Source organism: Protomyctophum parallelum, assembly GCF_964188405.1.
Source record: "Protomyctophum parallelum genome assembly, chromosome: 5".
NCBI classification, from domain to species: domain Eukaryota; kingdom Metazoa; phylum Chordata; class Actinopteri; order Myctophiformes; family Myctophidae; genus Protomyctophum; species Protomyctophum parallelum.
The window spans coordinates 14583545-14604680 of record NC_139702.1 but is presented as its reverse complement, the minus strand read 5'-3'; the positions used below and the strand labels follow the sequence as shown (position 1 = coordinate 14604680).

The 21136-nt window shown below is 42.9% G+C and overlaps 1 protein-coding gene across 1 annotated transcript in view; it reads right to left on the bottom strand.

The window, feature by feature from the left end:
• The window catches only part of ctnnd1 (catenin (cadherin-associated protein), delta 1), a 68232-nt gene extending 47096 nt beyond the window's left edge, over window positions 1-21136 (bottom strand). Inside the window, exon 1 of the mRNA XM_083765733.1 lies at window positions 21039-21136. The gene's annotated coding sequence lies outside the window, so the exon portion shown is untranslated. The remainder of the gene's footprint in view (window positions 1-21038) is intronic.

Sequence of the window (21136 nt, the reverse complement as noted above, 5' to 3'; positions counted from 1 at the left end):
AAAAAAGAAACACCCGAAACCGACAAAACCAGTGAACCGTCAAGTTAGGATACAGTCAGGATATAGGCAGGGGGGGGGGGGGCACACAACAGGTGCGCCAGTGCGCATGCGTCGTCAAAATGTTTTGACATGAGAAATTAGACTTTAAACTAGTGACTGGAAGCAGAAAGTATTCATGACCATGTATATTAAGGTAATACAGTCTAGGTGAAGTTGGGCCCAAATACATGGGCCTCTATGGAGCTATGGGGGTTTTTTTGGGCCCAATGACAGCGCCACAACAGGCCATTATATGAACTTTCAGGAAGTGAGGATTTCCTACTGGCTTCAGACGCTATTGGCTCCACTGCCGCCCTGCATGGAACCTGCAGCAGTATGTGAGTAATTACTTTTATCTGTGTTTGTTTTGGGTTTCTGGTTGAGCTGCTAAACAAACCTCTTCCTGCTACTTAACGACTAGCCTACAAAAACTACAAATACACCGTTTCGTCTGCCTGTGTGGGTGACATAACAGTAGAAATGTCCGTAGGCCTATCAAAATTCCAAAAGTCCAAGGGCCACTAAAAATCATGAAAAAAAAAAAAGCAAAATACATTTTCTACTAAGGTCCGTGTCTCAAAGGAGGGCTGTGGGCAGTTCAGAAACCGTCTTCCAGTGACATCATCGATGGGGAATACAAGCTAATAAAAACTGCAGGCTTTCTAGTCCTGAAAAGTTGCAATGCGAAAATGGAAGCCATCGTTCTCACGATAATGAAAATCTAAACATTTTTATAAAAAGAATCTTGTTTAAAACAAAATCTGCCTAATGATGATGTCACTGGAAGACGGTTTCTAAACTGCCCACAGCCCTCCTATGAGACACAGACTGAGTAGAAATAAATCGTGCCATTTTAACACGATTATTAGTGAGGACCTATTATATGAAGATAGGGTGAAAAGTGGTGAAGTGGTCCTTTAAGGAAACACACATTAAAAAGAGACTAATTTCCATCTATATAAGGCCAAACCTCAATGAACCAAAACATTGTGATTATTTAATGAAGTTACAAAATGAGGTGAAACAGATATACTTTCTCTTGGAAGAAACAATACAATACCCACAATCTTGTTCAAAACAATGAAAATAATGAGCCTGTCGCGCCTGTCACAGACATGAGCAGAGCAAGTTCAGTCAGGAAACCTCACTGCAGTTGCTGCGGGCCCTTTAATTGGGCCGCCTGAGCATCACGTTCACATGATTCACTTCATCCAATCACACACTGACTCATTCCATCTTCATACCGGCTATTTAACTAATTTTGACCTGAGATCAGATTCTAAAAATGCCTTCTACGTCCTGACAGTTTTCTGTCGATTAAAATAAATAAATAGCAGATCTACAAGCTCGTAGCGCGCCACCGAGTGGCGCGCTACAAGCTTGTAGAACTGCTATTTTTCAATAGCTAAAGCACAACATAATGCTAACACCAAAAGGGGTTCCCGCACAGAATGGGATAACCGTCACAATCTACAATCCATCTCCGCAGCCATTAGGCTAACAGCGGCTCAATAAGATCACAGAGGCCACTGAACACCATTTGAACAAAATTGTGTGACACTGATAAATAAGCACAATGAGCAACAAAAACCTCTGGAAAATGTTCCACAAATATATATTTCTTTCGCCCCAAAACCACAGTCGTCATTCGCCAATGATTGTGTGAGAGCTGATTTCCGCCCTAATCATGCAGTCCTAGATGAAACTAACAACATTTAAACTTCCCTGCAACTCCTCCTCCAAAAACAGCTTTTAAAATAGGAGGTGGTGGAGAACGTTCTATCGCTTTAACTGTACAGCCTTTAAGACCAGGAAAAGGCAATATCTCACATCAGAATACATTTGTATTGGCCTAGTGTGATCGAATATGACATTGAGGAATTTGACTTGGCTCTTACAAGCCATATCATGATTTAAAAACTTGTCTTACAGTTACAAAGGTACTGATACTTTCCCACAGAACCAACTTTTTACGGCAGTTTTTTGTTGTGATAATCATCAATACAACAATATTAAACTAAATAGATTACTGTTTTAGCCCTATAAGCATGCGGTCCTAGATTAAACTAACACAATATATGACTTCCCTGCTGCAACTCCTCTGTAAAAAAACAGATTTAAAAATAGAGGTGAAACTGAAAAGTGAGAGAAAACAGAGCAGAGGAGAAGAGTGTGTGTGTGTGTGTGTGTGTGTGTGTGTGTGTGTGTGTGTGTGTGTGCGAGTGTGTGTCACAGTGTGTATTCATGGACAGCGTGTGTGTGCGTGTGTGTGTGTGTATGTGTGTGTGTGTGTGTGTGTGTGTGTGTGTGTGTGTGTGTGTGTGTGTGTGTGTGTGTGTGTGTGTGTGTGTGTGTGTGTGTGTGTGTGTGTGCATGGACAGCGTGTGATGCTTGTTAGCACGTCTTCTGTCTCTGTTCCCACTGGGTGGAGGGAAGAGAGAGACGTGGAAGGGAGATAAATGCATGCGAGAGTGAGAGAGACAGACTTCTACATCCTGACAGTTTTCTGAAAAAGCCATGTTTCTATGTCAGTGGTTCTTCGATTTTTCAAAAAATAGCAGACCTACAAGCTCTGGCTCGTAGCGCGCCACTCGGTGGCGAGCTATGAGCTTGTAGATCTGCTATTATTCAATAGCAGCTAGGGATGCCAAACGACTCATATTTGGCCAATCGACGAATCGAGGCCAAAAATCGACGTGTCAAACGACTTTTTTCCTTTTTTTTCTTCATTATTTTTATATTTTTGTTGTTGCTGCGCAGCAGTTGAGGAGAACGCAACTATGCATTCCTTTAAGCAACACAACTTCTGCAGCTGCATCCATATGTTTAGAATTTGCATCAATGATCAAATCCCAATAATAAAAAATAAACGTTATTGTGTAAACAACGAAACTGAAGGAGCAGCGGCGCTATCGGCTAGCCGCTAGTCCCAACTCTCAAGTGTCTGCAGCCTGTCACGAGTAATGAACTGATACGGGACGCACGTTGTTCCGTATTTTAATGTCGGGTCGGATAATAAATACAGTATAAATGACGGCGGGATTTATTTGACAACTCTGTCCTGCTTTCTTCACTAGAAGAGAAGAGCGCTCACCGCTCAGAACAGAGCAGACCTGTGGCTGTCAGTTCACTTTACGGCATGTGTAGATGAGCTGGGTCTGGGAAGCTCAGAGCTGCAGCCATTGGCTCATGATACGAGCACACGACCAATGGGACAGATCATTCAGTGTTGCTAAGATACCAACCCCACCACACACACACGCACACACCCTTGGACGATGGGGTCCACAGCGCTCTGCTCAAAGTCAACTTGCATGCGACGAGCGGCACTGACTGACTGAAAAAATAATAATACAAATAAAAACGATTTTTCGACTCATACGTTTTGAGTCGCGGGAGGCATGAGTCGATAATCGAGTCGATTTTCAACTTTTTTCAACATCCCTAATAGCAGCCATAGCATGATGGGGGGTGGTTGGTTGGTGAACCAATAGGAAGTCGGCGTCAGGTTTCCAGCGCTATAGTTTGTCCCGCCCCTCTATGCCCCGAGAAGCATATAGGGGTCATAGGTCATAGGTAGGGGTCATTCAGGCTACACAGAAGTGTGTGTGTGTGTGTGTGTGTGTGTGTGTGTGTGTGTGTGTGTGTGTGTGTGTGTGTGTGTGTGTGTGGTGAGGAATGAATGGGCGTAGCAGCTCAATTGGGGGAGAAAAAGAGTGTAAAAATGATTGGATAGTAACACAAGAGAAAAGGCTGGAATTCTTCATAATACTATGCACTGAAAATAAAATAATTAAAACAGGCGGTATAGCGGCCTCTAGCTGCAGTCAGACTTCTGTGCTCTATATCGACCAAACTTTAGCCTACACGGACACACATCTGCCTAAGGCCTCATTTCAGCCTTCTAATGCAGTGGTTCTCAAACTGAGGGTCGGGACCCCCAGAGGGGGCCCCACATATTTCGGGGGGGTCCCCAGGTGACAGTGAGTGAAGTGACCATTTAACCCATTCTGACCTGAGATCAGATTCTAAAGATGTCTTCTACATCCTGACGGTTTTCTGAAAAATCTATGTTTCTGTCAGTTGTTCTTCAATTTTTCAAAAATAGCAGACCTACAAGCTCATAGCGCGCCACCGAGTGGCGCGCTATGAGCTTGTAGATCTGATATTTTTCAATAGCTAAAGCATAACATAATGCTAACACCAAAAGGACTTTTGAGACCTTTTTTAATGCCTCAAAAAGAAAAACTAAATGAAATACCTCAACTTAATTTCTACAATTTCAAGTGCTTTTCAGGTGAGGTGGGGGGGGTCCCCAGTTCAACTGTGGTTATTTTGGGGTTGCCAGCCTGAAAACCACTGTTCTAATGAATAGGTCGACCTGGGGCTAGGCACAATTTAACAATTCAAATCACAATACTGTCTGTGTAATGTTTCACCTGACAACTGGATATGGATAATTAAATTAATTCAAACATTCCATCACTGTACATTAACCCATTCTGACCTGAGATCAGATTCATACGAGGTTTCCACTGGGACACACACTGGTCTGATTAACCCATTCTGACCTGAGATCAGATTCTAAAAATGTCAGTCGCTCTTCGATTTTTCAAAAATAGCAGACCTACAAGCTCGTAGCGCGCCACTCGGTGGTGCGCTATAAGCTTGTAGATCTGCTATTTTTCAATAGCTAAAGCATAAGACACATTCACATTCACATTACATCTGTTTATTGGCCTAGTATGTTCGAATTATGAGGAATTTGACTTGGCTCTTGAAATGATTTAAAACTTCGTCTCACAAACTTACTGACACTTTCCCACAGAACCAACCAACATTTTTAACCCATTTAGACCTGAGATCAGATTCTAAAAAAAGGTCTGGTTTCAGATGGGGGGTCGGCGGCCAATTACATATATTTTTGGGGGTCCTTGACATGAAAATCTTTGAGAACTACTGACACAGAAACATGGGGTTTTTCAGAAAACCGTCAGGATTTGGAAGACATTTAGTAGGTCTAACCTTATTCCGAACCTTAACCTCAGCAAACCGGTGCCAATACGCAGCCCTATTCATAAAACTCAACTCCAGTAAAACTGTGCCTGACCCTGAACTTATTTCTATTTTCTGACCTTATTCTCGGTTAAACAAATACAACATTTCCAGAACCTCCACAGCCAGCCTCTCTCGGCGTGAGCGAGCGAGCGGTGGAAGAGAGTGAGGGCGAGCGAGCGGCCAAGCGTGTTTTAACCCATTTAGACCCGAGGACGAATCTACAAATGTCTTCTACATCCTGACAGCTTTCTGAAAAACCCTATGTTTCTATGTCAGCGGTTCTGTTTCCATGTCGAGGACACCCAAAAAATATATTTAATTGGCCCCCACCCCCAGAAGCAAAGTTAAAAACGATCACTCTGAAAGAATATATATTCAAAGATTTGTGCCACATTTCCACGATTAAAAGAAAATAGCAGATCTACAAGCTCGTAGCGCGGCACCAAGTGCCGCGCTACAAGCTTGTAGATCTGCTATTTTTCAATAGCTAAAGTATAACATTACACTTAAAACACCAAAAAGGGTTCCCACCCATTCTGACCTGAGATCAGATTCTATAAATGTCTTCTACATCCTGACAGTTTTCTGAAAAAGCTATGTTTCTATGTTAGTCGTTCTTCGATTTTTCAAAAATAGCAGACCTACAAGCTCGTAGCGCGCCACTCGGTGGCGCGCTACGAGCTTGTAGATCTATTTTTCAATAGCTAAAGCATAACATTACACTTAAAACACCAAAAGGGGTTCCCGCCCCAGAATGGCTTAAGGCGGTTACCCAGGCCAACTATTCGAATCTGATCCCATCTCAATTACCTCTCGCAATGTCAATTAAAAACAAATATATATGGATTAAAAAAGTACCACTGCCACCACAAGAAATGCAAGAATAAAAAGCAGCATTATAATGACAAAACGAAGCAAATTAATGAAGACAACATCTCTTTCACTGCCTGCTGATCAGTCCCCACACCCCTCATTCTCACGTTATTTTGTTAAACCCATTTTGGGCGGGAACCGCTTTTGGTGTTTTTAAGCATTATGTTATACTTCAGCTATTGAAAAATAGCAGATCTACAAGCTCACCGAGTGCCTCGCTACGAGCTTAAGTTGTAGGTCTGCTATTTTTGAAAAATCGTGAAAATGTGTTGCAAATCTTTGAATATATATTCTTTCCCAGCTCAAATCTTTGCTTCTGTTCTGGGGGGTCCCTGGAACAACATATTTTCAGATGGGGGTCGGTGGCCAAATACATGAAGTCCTTGACATGAAATAATGAGCACTACTGATATAGAAACATGAGGTATTTCAGAAAACTGTCATGATTTAGAAAAAAAAAAATTAAATGTCGATGTCAGGCCTAAATGGGTTAAACAGACATACAAAGACAGACACACGGACAACAGCCTTCCATAAAACATACACAAAGACAATTTAGTTTGGCACTAGCCAAACTCTTCTCCACTGATCCTGGTGTTCAGAGAGAGCTGGTGAGTGAGTCGACATGATTGAGTCAGGACGTATAAAAGTCCTTTTCAAACTTCTGTCTAGTTAGTACTAAATGACACACTGGATGACAGATGCAGGGCTCATCTCCAAAATTGGTAAAAAAAAATAATCTTCTACAGTCAGAGTCCACTGACTCAGCCAGGCAGATCAAATCAGCACCCCCACTAGCAGTCAGCAGCACTGACTGTATTCCCTGTCTGTTGGCACTAGGCCCCCGTCAACCTCTGACTCACACACACACACACACACACACACACATACCTGTCTGTGGCTTTGTGGACAATGAGACCTGTATTGAGTTTGAGTATGCTGGTGTAAGTGTGTATGTGTCAGCGAGCCAGAGAGAGAGAGAGAGAGAGGGGCTGACACTAAATAAAAGTGTGTGACTGTAGTGTTTGTGGTGCACGCGCATGAGTGAGTGCGTGCGTGCGTGCGTGTGTGCGTGCGTGCGTGCAGAGGGGAGGGGCTGTATCTGACGTTTGTTTGACCCTTGGAAACTCAAACAGGGCAGCAGTGAGTGCGAGTTTCGGTGAAATGAATCCCGTCTTCCCCATTCCTTTCCCTTTCCCTTTCCCTGGGAAGCATGCATACATTAAACCACACAGCAGGTCGATAAGGCAGCGAGACAGAACTGTGCACCGGCGTCTCTCGTCACGCATTCCAGCGGGGAGCTTTTTGCATGTTACATCCTGTTCCCCGCTGGAGAGGAGCCTTCCTGAGGAGATCTACGCTCCCTCTTTCTCCCCACAACACTTCATCCTTCGAATGTTGCATCATACCTTTCTCCCCCCCCCCCCCCCTCTCTTACCTCACCAGGTAATTTACGGTGAGACAAAGCGCAGCAAGGCAGGGCGTGGTTACTTTTAACCCATTCTGACCTGAGATCAGATTAAAAAAATGTCTTCTACATCCTGACATTTTTCTGAAAAAGCTATGTTTCTATGTCAGTCGTTCTTCGATTTTTCAAAAATAGCAGACCTACAAGCTCGTAGCGCGCCACTCGGTGGCGCGCTATGAGCTTTTCAATAGCTGAAGCATAACATAATGCTGACACCAAAAGGGGTTCCCGCCCAAAATGGGTTAAATGAAATATCCGAGACTATTAAGATGTCATCATGTCATGGAAGATGTTTAACATTGTTGCTTCACAAATGCCACTTCAAATGCTTCAATCATTCTTTTAACCCATTCAGGCCTTAAAAAATGTCTTCTAAAAATGCTGACAGTTTTCCGAAATGCCCCATGTTTCTGTATAAGTGGTGCTCAATATTTCATGTCGAGGACCCCAAAAAATATATGTAACTGGCCACCGGCCCCCATCTGAAAATATGTTGTTCCAGACACCCCCCAAGAAGCAAAGATTTTAGTTAAAAACGTTCACTGTGAAAGAATATATATTCAAAGATTTGCGACACATTTTCACGATTAAAAATAAATAGCAGATCTACAAGCTCGTAGTGCGGCACTCAGTGCTGCGCTATGAGCTTGTAGATATGCTTGCTAGCTGCAGGTTCAGACCTATGGCTATAGCTGCAGAATCAGACCCATGGCTATAGCTGCAGAATCAGACCCATGGCTATAGCTGCAGAATCAGACCCATGGCTATAGCTGCAGCATCAGACCCATGGCTGCAGCATCAGACCCATGTCTAGCTGCAGCATCAGACCCATGGCTGCAGGATCAGACCCATGGCTAGCTGCTGGATCAGACCCATGGCTAGCTGCAGGATCAGACCCATGGCTAGCTGCAGGATCAGACCCATGGCTAGCTGCAGAATCAGACCCATGGCTAGCTGCAGGATCAGACCCATGGCTAGCTGCAGAATCAGACCCATGGCGGCAGGATCAGACCCATGGCTGCAGCATCAGACCCATGGCTGGCTGCAGGATCAGACCCATGGCTGGCTGCAGGATCAGACCCATGGCTGGCTGCAGGATCAGACCCATGGCTGGCTGCAGGATCAGACCCATGGCTATAGCTGCAGCATCAGACCCATGGCTGCAGGATCAGACCCATGGCTGGCTGCAGCATCAGACCCATGGCTATAGCTGCAGCATCAGACCCATGGCTATAGCTGCAGAATCAGACCCATGGCTATAGCTGCAGAATCAGACCCATGGCTATAGCTGCAGCATCAGACACATGGCTATAGCTGCAGAATCAGACCCATGGCTATAGCTGCAGAATCAGACCCATGGCTATAGCTGCAGCATCAGACCCATGGCTATAGCTGCAGCATCAGACCCATGGCTATAGCTGCAGCATCAGACCCATGGCTATAGCTGCAGGATCAGACCCATGGCTATAGCTGCAGAATCAGACCCATGGCTATAGCTGCAGCATCAGACCCATGGCTATAGCTGCAGGATCAGACCCATGGCTATAGCTGCAGAATCAGACCCATGGCTATAGCTGCAGAATCAGACCCATGGCTATAGCTGCAGCATCAGACCCATGGCTATAGCTGCAGCATCAGACCCATGGCTATGGCTTCAGAATCAGACCCATGGCTGGCTTCAGAATCAGACCCATGGCTGGCTTCATTTAGCCCATTCTGAACGGGAACCCATTTTGGTGTTAGCATCATGCTATGCTTTAGCTATTGAAAAATAGCAGATCTACAAGCTCATAGCGCGCCACCAAGTGGCGCGCTACGAGCTTGTAGGTCTGCTATTTTTGAAAAATCGAAGAACGACTGACATTTTTAGAATCTGATCTCAGGTCAGACTGGGTTAATCAGACCAGTGTGTGTCCAGTGGAAACCTCGTATGAATCTGATCTCAGGTCAGAATGGGTTAAGACACTAGCTGCAGGTTCAGACCCATGGCTGCGTGATCAGACCCATGGCTATAGCTTCAGAATCAGACCCATGGCTGGCTTCATTTAGGAGGAATAGAAAGCGGTAGAAACAGAAAGCAGCACACTCAGCCCATTCATCATTTGCCAGGTGCACATAACGGCTCACAATGTATAATAAAACAAAGAATGTCCGGCAGCACTAGGCCCAACGAAGTCCGGTATACGGTTTTTGTTTTGTGTGTGCGTGCGTCAGCCAGGCCGGCCCTTCATCAGTGTGTATCAGAGAAATGAAGCGGTCCCAGTACTGATGTTGTTTGTACCATGGGGGCGGGACGGATACACAGACATTGACCCGTTTCGGCCTGAGAATATATTCTAGTACAAATGTCGTCTAAATCATGACAGAAAACCCTGTTTCTATGTCAGTAGTGGTGCTCAAACTATTTAATGTCAAGGACCCCAAAACATTATATGTAATTGGCCGCCGACCCCCATCTGAAAATATGTTGTTCCAGGGACCCCCAAGAAGCAAAGATTTGAGTTAAAAACGTTCGCTCCAAAATAATATATATATTCAAAGATTTGTTCCACATTTTCACGACATTTCAAAACAATCTACAACGATCTACAAGCTCACTATTATTATTTTTTAATCGTGAAAATGTGGCCGAGCGCTGTCAAGCACCACTGATACAGAAACATTGAGGTATTTCAGAAAACCGTCAGGGTTTAGAAGACAAATTTATTTTTAATTTCGACGTCAGGCCTAAATGGGTTCAAATGGCTTCAGCATTTCCAAGCGCCATCGATTGTATCAAAGCCTATTGTAAAGCCATTAGTAACTCATCGTCTTGTGTGTGTACTAATGGGAAAGCCCTGGCATTACGCGGTTTAGGCACTTACAAGGAACAGCATGCAGCTGACTGTATATACTGGAGATTGGATCATTGCACCAATTACCATATCGAAGCCATTACTACTACACCGCCTGTTTAAATCACTGGTACTCGTGGCAGCCAGGCAGGGAGAGACGACATGCATTTCTGTTCAATCTACTACACACACAGTCAGAGTCAGACACACACAGGCTGAGGCTAAGCTATGGTAAATTGCTATTGTGGCTTGGCCAGTGATACTGCTGACTCAGTCAGTCACATTTGAATGGTCACAGAGATTTGTGCCTGTGTGTGTGTGTGTGCGTGTGCCTGTGTGCGTGTGTGTGTGCCTGTGTGCGTGTGTGCGTGTGTGTGTGTGTGTGTGTGTGTGTGTGTGTGTGTGTGTGTGTGCCTGTGTGCGTGTGTGCGTGTGTGTGTGTGTGTGTGTGTGTGTGTGTGTGCCTGTGTGCGTGTGTGCGCACGTGTGTGTGTGTGTGTGTGTGTGTGTGTGTGTGTGTGTGTGTTGGCTCAGGTTGTGACCAAACACTACCGCCTGTGCCATCGTTAGACTTCGGCCCATGAAAGCACTCTATGCGACCCGTATAGGGCCCACAGTCTCTAAGCACCGAATGTAACGCACGTGTGTGTGTGTGTGTGTGTGTGTGTGTGTGTGTGTGTGTGTGTGTGTGTGTGTGTGTGTGTGTGTGTGTGCACACACACCCCTTCTAAGATGCGGTACCACAATTTACTATTTTGAGGGAGGAAAGAAACATGCTAGAAACAACTATAATTGTGGATTCATCATTCATGGGAGAAACTAGAGTAAACTACAGCACAGAACCAGCCCAGGTTTACCCTATAGTGTCTCATCCTAACTTCCTCCTGTTTAAGCCCACAGTTAGCCTAATACAACTAATCGATGTATAATTTAATAATACTCAGGAACGATGCAAGTCAGGAACGATGCAAATAGGAAATGCATGCCCCGCCCAGTTATTCAATAGTTCCAGGCACCGTACTATTCGTCTGCATCCCTTTTATGCCCATATATGGAGATCCCTGATGGAGCTGGGTTGCTGGACAACTGGATCTCCATATTTGCCCATTTATGGGCATATCGGTCGGATCGACTGTTCTGGACAACTAACTGGCCAGTGTTGTTTTTGTCGACTAAAACTAACGACGAAAAATGTTCGTCGACTACCTTTTTCCACTGACGAAAACGAAATGGAAACTAAATGAAAACTAATCTATGGTGATTGACTAAAACTATGAGACAGTTATACTGACAAATATACTGACCATTTCGTCAACAAATAAAAACTAGACTAAAATGTTAGGAAGGGACTAGTGGACAAGAGATCCGGTAGAAGTCATTTTACACTTGGTTGCATGCCGAGAATAGCAGATCTACAAGCTCACAATGCGTCGCGCTGCGACGCGTTGTGAACTTGTAGATCTGCTATTTTCAGCAGGTGTAAAAAAAACAGTCATTACGACGGCATCAAGACCCGCCAAAACACAATTTAGTCGACTAAAACTAGACTAACACTTAGACATTCTGGGTGACTAAAATGTGACTCAAACTAAATTAAAACGTTTCAAGAGACCATGACTGAAACTAAAATAGAAATTCGCTGCCAAAAACAACACTGCAAATGGCTACCCAAACCAAACGACTCTATGGTCGGCAATTCACCCTCGTTAGGCCCAAGCGACGACTAGTTCAGTCAACATGTTGAAATCTGACGGGTCTCTCACAAAACGGGGCATTAATGGGCTGATCACACCGACCAGACACTGTTTGCAGGGAGAAAAACACGGGGGGGGGGGGGGGGTTTCTGTACAGTCTACAAAGCAGAGCAGAGCTTGCAGCGCCTTCTGTCTTCATGTTGCCAGGCAACGCAGATAACGCACCTGTCACTCACTTTCAGCCAGGCCCCTTTCCACCAATCACACAGCAGGCAGGAGTCGTCTCTATACTGTGATCTAATACTTCAGTTCACTGTTATTTCAACACATTTAGACCTGAGGACGATTCTACAAATGCCTTCTAAAGTCGTAACAGTTCTCTCAAAAACCCATGTTTCTATATGTCAGTGGTGCTCAAACTATTTCATGTCAAGGACCCCAAAAATATATGTATTTGACCTCTGACCCCCATCTCAAAATATGTTGTTCCAGGGGGACCCCCCCCCCCCCCCCCAGAAGCAAAGAGTTGAGTTCAAAACATTTGCTCTGAAAGAATAGATATATTCCAAATTTGAAATTTGAACACATCGACACGATTTTTCAAAAATAGCAGATCTACAACCCCTATAGATCTGCTATTTTTCAATAGCTAAAGTATAACATAATGCTGAAAACACCAAAAGGGGTCCCCGCCCAGAATCCTACAGCTGCTACTTAGTACGTAGTGCTGCACAATTAAATGAAAAGAATTATCAGAAAGATGGAGATCTAGATTCAGATGTGATCTCGTGCAGCACCACTCGGCTGTCAATTAATTTAATTTACTCTTATGTTTTTGCTGCAAGAGAGGTTTAGGTTTAGGTCAAGCACTTTGAATGATGTTGTCCATTTAAAGCCACAGTGGTTGGATCCAAGTGCCACATTTGAAAGTGGTAATGTTCAGCGACTACAGACTAAAGACAATTATTTTCGTGGAAAAATGTTGAATCGCAATCGAGAGAAATCTCAATTCTTGTTGAGGAAAATCGAGATTCACCGTTCACATTTTGAGCAAGAATCGTGCAACACTAGTGCGAACTGCGAAGCAACATCCATTCTACACCCAGCTTTTCCAACATGTTTAATGGCATTGAATGTTCTGCTCTGTTCGTGATAAATGGAAAATGGTGCATCGCCTTTATCCAAGGCACTTTACATAGTTTGTGTGAGGTGCATTACATTCACTCATTCACACCTACACACATTCATACACCGATGGCGGCGGAAACCATGCAAGGCACCGACCCGCACATCAGGAGAAATTTGGGGTTCAGAGTCTTGCTCAAGGACACTTCAACAGTAACTCGACTCTGGGGGAGCCCACAGGGTTCGAACTGGGAACCTTGCGGTTACCATCCAGCCACTGAGTCACCGCCACCCCATATAGACCCTCTCAACTCATCCCATTAGAGTGGGGGGAAAAAAGAGAAAGAAAAGAGTCCTGCCAGCCTCTAGTTATGGGTGCCTGACACAGTGCCCTGCCAGCCTCTAGTTCTGGGTGCCTGACACAGTGCCCTGCCAGCCTCTAGTTCTGGGTGCCTGACACAGTGCCCTGCCAGCCTCTAGTTCTGGGTGCCTGATGCAGTGTCCTGCCTCATCCTTCTCTCTCTGACTCTGTCCGTGACCCGTGGTAGGTCCCCACGACTACAGTACAGAGTCTGTACTGTAGACTGACTGAAAGTTACTTGAGCAAGACTAGCGACATACTGAGGATTCAGTTGCTAGCCTTGGGTATCAATCACTGCACCGGGATTCAGTGTTGACAACTCTTACGGGGGGATTAAAATAAGCCAAATCTCCCATTGGAAAAACAAGCCCAATAATATGGCCATATAATATAAATGTCTATAATAATGAATGTTTTGGTAATTTATTACACACATACTTTAGCCAGGGCTTGAGTAGAGACCCCAGACCCATTATGTCATGTGATCACACTCCCCCAAACCAATGTGTATTTAATATTTATAGTACATCCCATTTTGGGCGGGAACCCCTTTTGGTGTTAGCATTATGCTATGCTTTAGCTATTGAAAAATAGCAGATCTACAAGCTCATAGCGCGCCACCGGGCGCGCTATGAGCTTGTAAGTCTGCTATTTTTTGAAAAATCGAAGAACCACAGACATAGAAACATAGCTTTTTCAGAAAACTGTCAGGATGTAGAAGACATTTTTAGAACCTGATCTCATGGTCAGAATGGGTTAATTAAAACCGCGAAAATGCAACCCGCGAACTTTGGAATAACACAAGCACTATCTTGTGACGCAACTTGAGGGAAAAAAACTAGCCAAAAGTTGCGGGAAATATAAGCAGACTTCCAACCCTGACTGGGATTCCTCCTCTGTTTGGCCTTGGCCCTGCATGATCGCTTATTAGCCGGCGTACTCAACTCAACTCAACACTCGCCTTGATAAGAATGAAAGAAACTAAGAAAGACAACTGACACAGACCATTCCAACAGCAACACACACAGACCACAGAAACTAAGAAAGACAACTGACACAGACCATTCCAACAGCAACACACAGACCATAGAAACTAAGAAAGACACTGACACAGACCATTCCAACAGCAACACACAGACCATAGAAACTAAGAAAGACAACTGACACAGACCATTCCAACAGCAACACACAGACCATAGAAACTAAGAAAGACAACTGACACAGACCATTCCAACAGCAACACACAGACCACAGAAACTAAGAAAGACAACTGACACAGACCATTCCAACAGCAACACACAGACCACAGAAACTAAGAAAGACAACTGACACAGACCATTCCAACAGCAACACACAGACCATAGAAACTAAGAAAGACACTGACACAGACCATTCCAACAGCAACACACAGACCATAGAAACTAAGAAAGACACTGACACAGACCATTCCAACAGAAACACACAGACCATAGAAACTAAGAAAGAAACTGACAGACCATTCCAACAGCAACACACACACACCACAGAAACTAAGACAGACAACTGACAGACCATTCCAACAGCAACACACAGACCATAGAAACTAAGAAAGAACACTGACACAGACCATTCCAACAGAAACTAAGACAGACAACTGACACAGACCATTCCAACAGCAACACACACACAGACCACAGGTGTAACCGCTCAGCAGGGTCGGGGGGAGTGTATAGAGGAAGGGCATTTAGGGCAAATATATAAAAAAATAACCCAGCTTCCGTGTGTCAGCGGGACACACCCATGGTGCACTCTGAAAGACCCGTCATTACCCGGGCTCAGAAATGATACCTCTGGCTGGCTAGAGTGACTGGCTGAGCGCTGAGCTACTACTACTACTGCTACTACAAAACCACAGTCAGTTGGATGAGCACTAGTAAAATAGTAAAAAACTAGAAAAATACCTTCTATGTGAAAACCGTAAGTATAGACAGGCTATTTGCAACCTTAGGCTAAACAACACAAGAATCCCAAAGGTCATCGGTAGATATAAAGGATTGGAAAGAAGTCAGAGGATTTGTAACCTATGTAATGAAGCCAGAATCATGTTTTGTTGGAATGTAAGAATACTGGCATTATGAATTTCAGGCAAAAATACCTGCCACTTTATTTTTTTACCCACCCTTCTATGTTTAAATTAATTGCATTACTAAAATCTGAAAAACCAAAAGTAATCAGTATAAATTGGGGGCTTTTCTTCCACTGTACAAATAGGGAAAGCCTTCCGATATGTCTATGTATATCGTGTGTAATGTATTGTATACTTTTATGAATCTGTGCTCCAAACCATGTGATCATGGTCGTGAGTAAAATAAATGATGAGGAAATAAATACATTCTTCTGGCAGGCACTGGCAAAGAGAAAAGTTAGTTTTTTATGTGTATGACAATAAACAAACAAGTATTAACCCATTTAGACCCGAGAACTGATTCTACAAATGTCTTCGAAAGCATGACAGTTTTCTGAAACATCTGTTTCTATGACTCAGTGGTGAATCAACCTTTTTCATGTCAATGACCCCAAGAATTATCTGTATTTGGCCGCCGACCCCCCATCTGAAAATATGTTGTTCCAGGGACGACCCCTCCAGAAGCAAAGATTTGAGTTAAAAAATAACGCTCGCTCTGAAAGAATATATTCAAAGATTTGCGCCACATTTTCACGATTTTTCAAAAATAGCAGACCTACAAGCTCATAGTGCGGCACCGAGTGCCGCACTATGAGCTTGTAGATCTGCTATTTTTCAATAGCTAAAGTATAATAATTAGTAATACATGCAAATAAAAACTGTTACACAGACATATAAAACAGACTCTCCCAGCACAGGTCATGCCTCTTTCCCTTATTCCTGTTATTTCCGTCTCTTAAATTACAGTATTATATAATAACACAACGAGCATAAAGATGATAGTGAAATGCAGAAGTACCGTCAATCAATTTGACATAATGTTCAATAAAAACCAAAGAATAAAATAATAATACAACACAACCCAGGGATGAAAAGAAGTCAATATAATGTCAACCAAAGTCAGCAAACTTCTCCAAACGCGTTCACAATCATCACTTCCAAATCTAGACCCTTTTTTTTGGTCAGCCTGTTGGGCTGGAATCTATAGACGGGAATGTTGTGACATTATTCCGTCGACCTCTTGGTACTACGGACACAGAGAAATGGGTTGCAACTTGCACGCCAGTAGGGCTGCAACCAACGATTATTTTCATAATGGATTCATCTGCCGATTATTTAAACGATTAATCGGATTATGACACTTATTTAGCTATCACCTTAAAAATATATTTTAGGATTATTTTAGACAAAAAATATAATTCATTCAAAAAGTCATTTAATTAGCTGCTGTTCAGACTGCTATTCAAATAAAAGACAAACTACATTAAAATTAATTAAAGCAACTCATGGTGTCTTTCTTTAGGCTTATTCTAACTACATACATTTGATTAAAGAATAGCTACACATGTGTCAGTCTAGAAGGAACAGTACTCTTCTGAACTCAAATAGGTTAGCTTAGTTACACTTAACACTGGAATAAAACTATGGGGAATCACCTATGATAAATTGCAATAAACTCTAGTGATTAGTTGCCGATTTGATTAATAGATTACTAAATTAGTTGACAACTAATTGAATAATCGATTCGATTATGATTAATCGTCGAATCGTTGCAGCCCTACACGCCAGGCAGCGAGGGTGGTCAGAGAGCCAAATGAACATGCATCTGTGTGTAAAAAAGGGACAGGCGACATGGAAGGACAGGTGTGTGTGATGTACCATGTCCACGCAGCTTTCTGCCTCCAACTGCTCCCTGCTTCTCTTAAAGGAGAATTCCATACTAGAAGCCTTTCTTACCTTTATTTGTAGTTGTTACGTCCCCACCAAAGAGGTCCAGGTGTTATTTTGTGCAAAAGTGCATTATTGGCTATTTCCCCTAATATAAGCCCTCAATGGGGGTTGGGTTTTTGTGCTAATTCACTTATTTCCATCAAAATAAGTAGTAAAGTGTGTCGCTTGGGATAGTATTTACATTATGAGGAGAGGATATATACAAAAGAAATAGATTTTTTTGAGCGATGGAAATAAGCGAATTAGCACAACACCCCATAGCCTGATTCAATTCAATGCAATTCAATTCATTGAGGGCTTATATTAGGGGAAATAGCCAATAATGCGCTTTTGCACAAAATAACACCTGGACCTCTTTGGTGGGGACGTAACAACTACAAATAAAGGTAGGAAAGCCTTCTAGTATGGAATTCTCCTTTGATCTCTTCACTTTCTCCTCCAATCTATTTCCGACACATCTCACATTGTCTGACGTGTCTCTCTCACACACACAAACGCCCCACTAGTAGTGACTGAAGTGATGTTTTAGTTTTTTTTGCTGCATTTTAAGCATTCTTAATCTCTTCACTTTCTCCTCCAATCTATTTCTGACGCATCTCACGTTGTCTGACGTGTCTCTCTCACACACACAAACGCCCCACTAGTAGTGACTGAAGTTATGTTTTGCTGCATTTAAAAATATGTTTTAGTGCTAAGTTAAACGCTACTTTCACAACCACAATTTCCCATGGAACTTAATTTAGGAGTGAGCGGTCGTGAGCCTGTCCTGACCTAGTCAAGATGAGTTTACTACTCCCACATTTTCCAAACGCTTCCTTCCATGTATCCGTCCCGTGTGTGATCTGGAAGCTCTGAAAATGGAGTAGTAAATAAATAAGCCTAAGGCTGATGATATACAGTGGCAGTCATTTCTCCATTATCTACCTACCGACAACAGCTGTCATCTCAAGATGTGTGTGTGCACACGTGTGAGAGGAACAGAGAACAAGACCAGAGTTGAACCCATTTAGACCAGACGTCAAAATAAATAAAAAGTCTTCTGAAAGAATATATATTTAAAGATTTCCACGAAAGCATTTTCACAATTTTTCTAAAAATAGCAGACCTACAAGCTCGTAGCGCGCCACTCAGTCGGTGGTGCGCTATGAGCTTGTAGATCTGCTATTTTTCAATAGCTAAAGTATAACATAATGCTTAGTTAAAACACCAAAAGGGGCTCCCGCCCAAAATGGGTTAATAATAATCTCTCTTCCACTTGTCCTACAAAATAAATCAAATCAAATGTGTCAATCATAACACATAAACACATCTGATTCCGGAAAAAACATGCCATTTAAAAGCACACATGGGGGCGGAGTTTAGCAGTTTACACCGACTTTGTTTGGTTGAATGTTCTGTGGAGAAGAAAAAAAAGCCAGCATAATAATACGTAACATTCTCCTTTACATCAATATTGTGGGATTCATCTATGAAAAGGGCTTCTGTTTACGAGTCATATCCTATGACTGCAGCGATTGAGTGGCCAAGTATGACAAACATCTCTTTGTAATAGATTAGCTTTCTGATCAGCTGATTATATGAACGATGTGACATAATTTGCATTTGCGACCGTCCGAATGCTGGTAAATGTTGAATGTGGCCGTCCGAGTAAGCTTACTTTATGTACAGTCCAGTTTGTCAGGCAAGAATTACTCACATTTAGCAGCCCTGTTATATTCTAACAAATCATGCTGGCTGGTAAAAAAAAAAAGAAGAAGCTAAACCTAACAGGGTGACTTTTGGGAATGTCCAGCCCACTGCAAGACAAGAGATGTGTCGTCCCTGGTTATGCCACTTTGAAACATCGAATCACAGCCAGGCAGCTACTTTATATGAGATTAGGTCAACGATTAGGCTTTACAATGTCTTTGTTAAAAGAATGTCTATTAGGGAATACTAGGCATTGTACTATGAAGTCGAAAAATGCAAGAAGCCAGCCAGCCCGGCTAAAACAAGCACATATTATAGTCATGTTGATGGACATGCCAGTACTAGCCATCTTCATGTAATGCACAAGGAACTATCAACAGCATTTCATATCAACATATAGACTGCTATAGCTACTGCACATGTAAACAGAGCTGCTACCTTTTTGTATACTATTTAACTAGGCTTCAGACAAAATGCTGCTATTTGTCCCAAACTGACTGTAAAAAGTGCTGCTGTTTAAAAAAAAAAGCTTTATACACCCGTATAACATGTTACATATAACGACGCAATGTGACAGCTGTTTACAAAATGCTGTACCCCCGCCAACTGTATATACTTTCCCCATTTTCAATAATATATTTTGAGTTGACACTTGCTTTGTCGAATGGAAAACCGTATAGGTTTTCTCCTGCCAATAAAGCTCCTTTGAGTTTAATTGAATTGAGTGACCAATACATAAATCTAACTAGTCCAAAGTCTTTTGGTGGAGGGAGGGTGTCCCTTGCTTGCTTCAGTTGCCTGCTTCTTGCCACCGACTACTGTAAGTTGAGAAGGTGTCAGCGTAGACAAGAGCCTGTGAATAATGCAACAACAACCACGCCCAACACCCTACCACACCCCACACAAACAGAACAGGTTCCCCCCCCCCCCCCAACACACACACAGTTAAATTCAAAGGGGCGAACAACCCCGCACACACTAACTAATATGTTTTCGATGTGGCCGACCAGAGACCACATCAGAGACCAGGTGGGACATGATGATGAAAGGGGGGGGGCTGTTTCTTCTTTTCCATTATGGACGAATACTATTCCAACTTAAACAACAATACTACAATAAGTGAAAAGCATTTGTTGGCTTCCATGCATGTTTAGCTTGCAGAGAACACACACACACACACAGTAGAAAAAACGGTGGGCGGTTTCAGGTGGAATTCAAACTCGAAGTGGGCATGATGTAATTCCATTCCATGGCAAATTAATAACGCCTAGAGAGAAAGAGTGGACTTTGATTCCTTTCCTATCATGGTGGAGGGAGAGAGAGAGAGAGAGAGAGAGAGAGGTGGTGACTTGACTTCCGTGTATTCTAGTAGTCTCACCACCTGGCTCTATAGTATAAAGTTTGCTTGTCAATGTCAACTCATCCCCAATAGAATCAACTAGAGTCTAGTAGTCCAACATTCTTAGATCCCGTTGCATTGATGTATATATATATATATATATATATATATATATATAAAATAAATACACAATAATAACAGCTTTAACTATATTATATTCTCCATTCAAAAGCAGCAGACCAGATAGCACCCCACACACACACAACGACAAGCACGAGATTTACACCCACAAAAAAATCACGCCGTTCCAACCACAAACAAAACATACTTAAAAGAAAGCTCGCTTGGTGAATATAGGAGAGATGCCAGCATTGTTATTTTTTAAACACCTTGCTTGTCTTTTTCTTGCCAACAAAGAGTGTATGGCTGCTGCTTCCTTTGGCTAAAAGCAGCTGTGTGTAAGAACTAGTGTGAAAACACAGCTAAAACTAGCGTTAAGGCTAGCCCCAGCTAGCAAGACTTAGCTCGCCATTATAACGTTGCTAGTGGGGCTATCAATAACACTTTTTTTAAGTTAACTAAATTCATTTGAAAGCCTCTATTTCCCCCCTAACTGGGGACAAACTGGACGTAGCAAAGAAAACAAAATAAAAAGCACATTACCCAGTCAGGAGAATGTTTGTCGCGTCTTGTGTTTTTTTTTTTTTTTTCTCCCAAAAGGTTCCAGAGAGTATAGCGACCGATTGTTAGGCCTGCCTCTC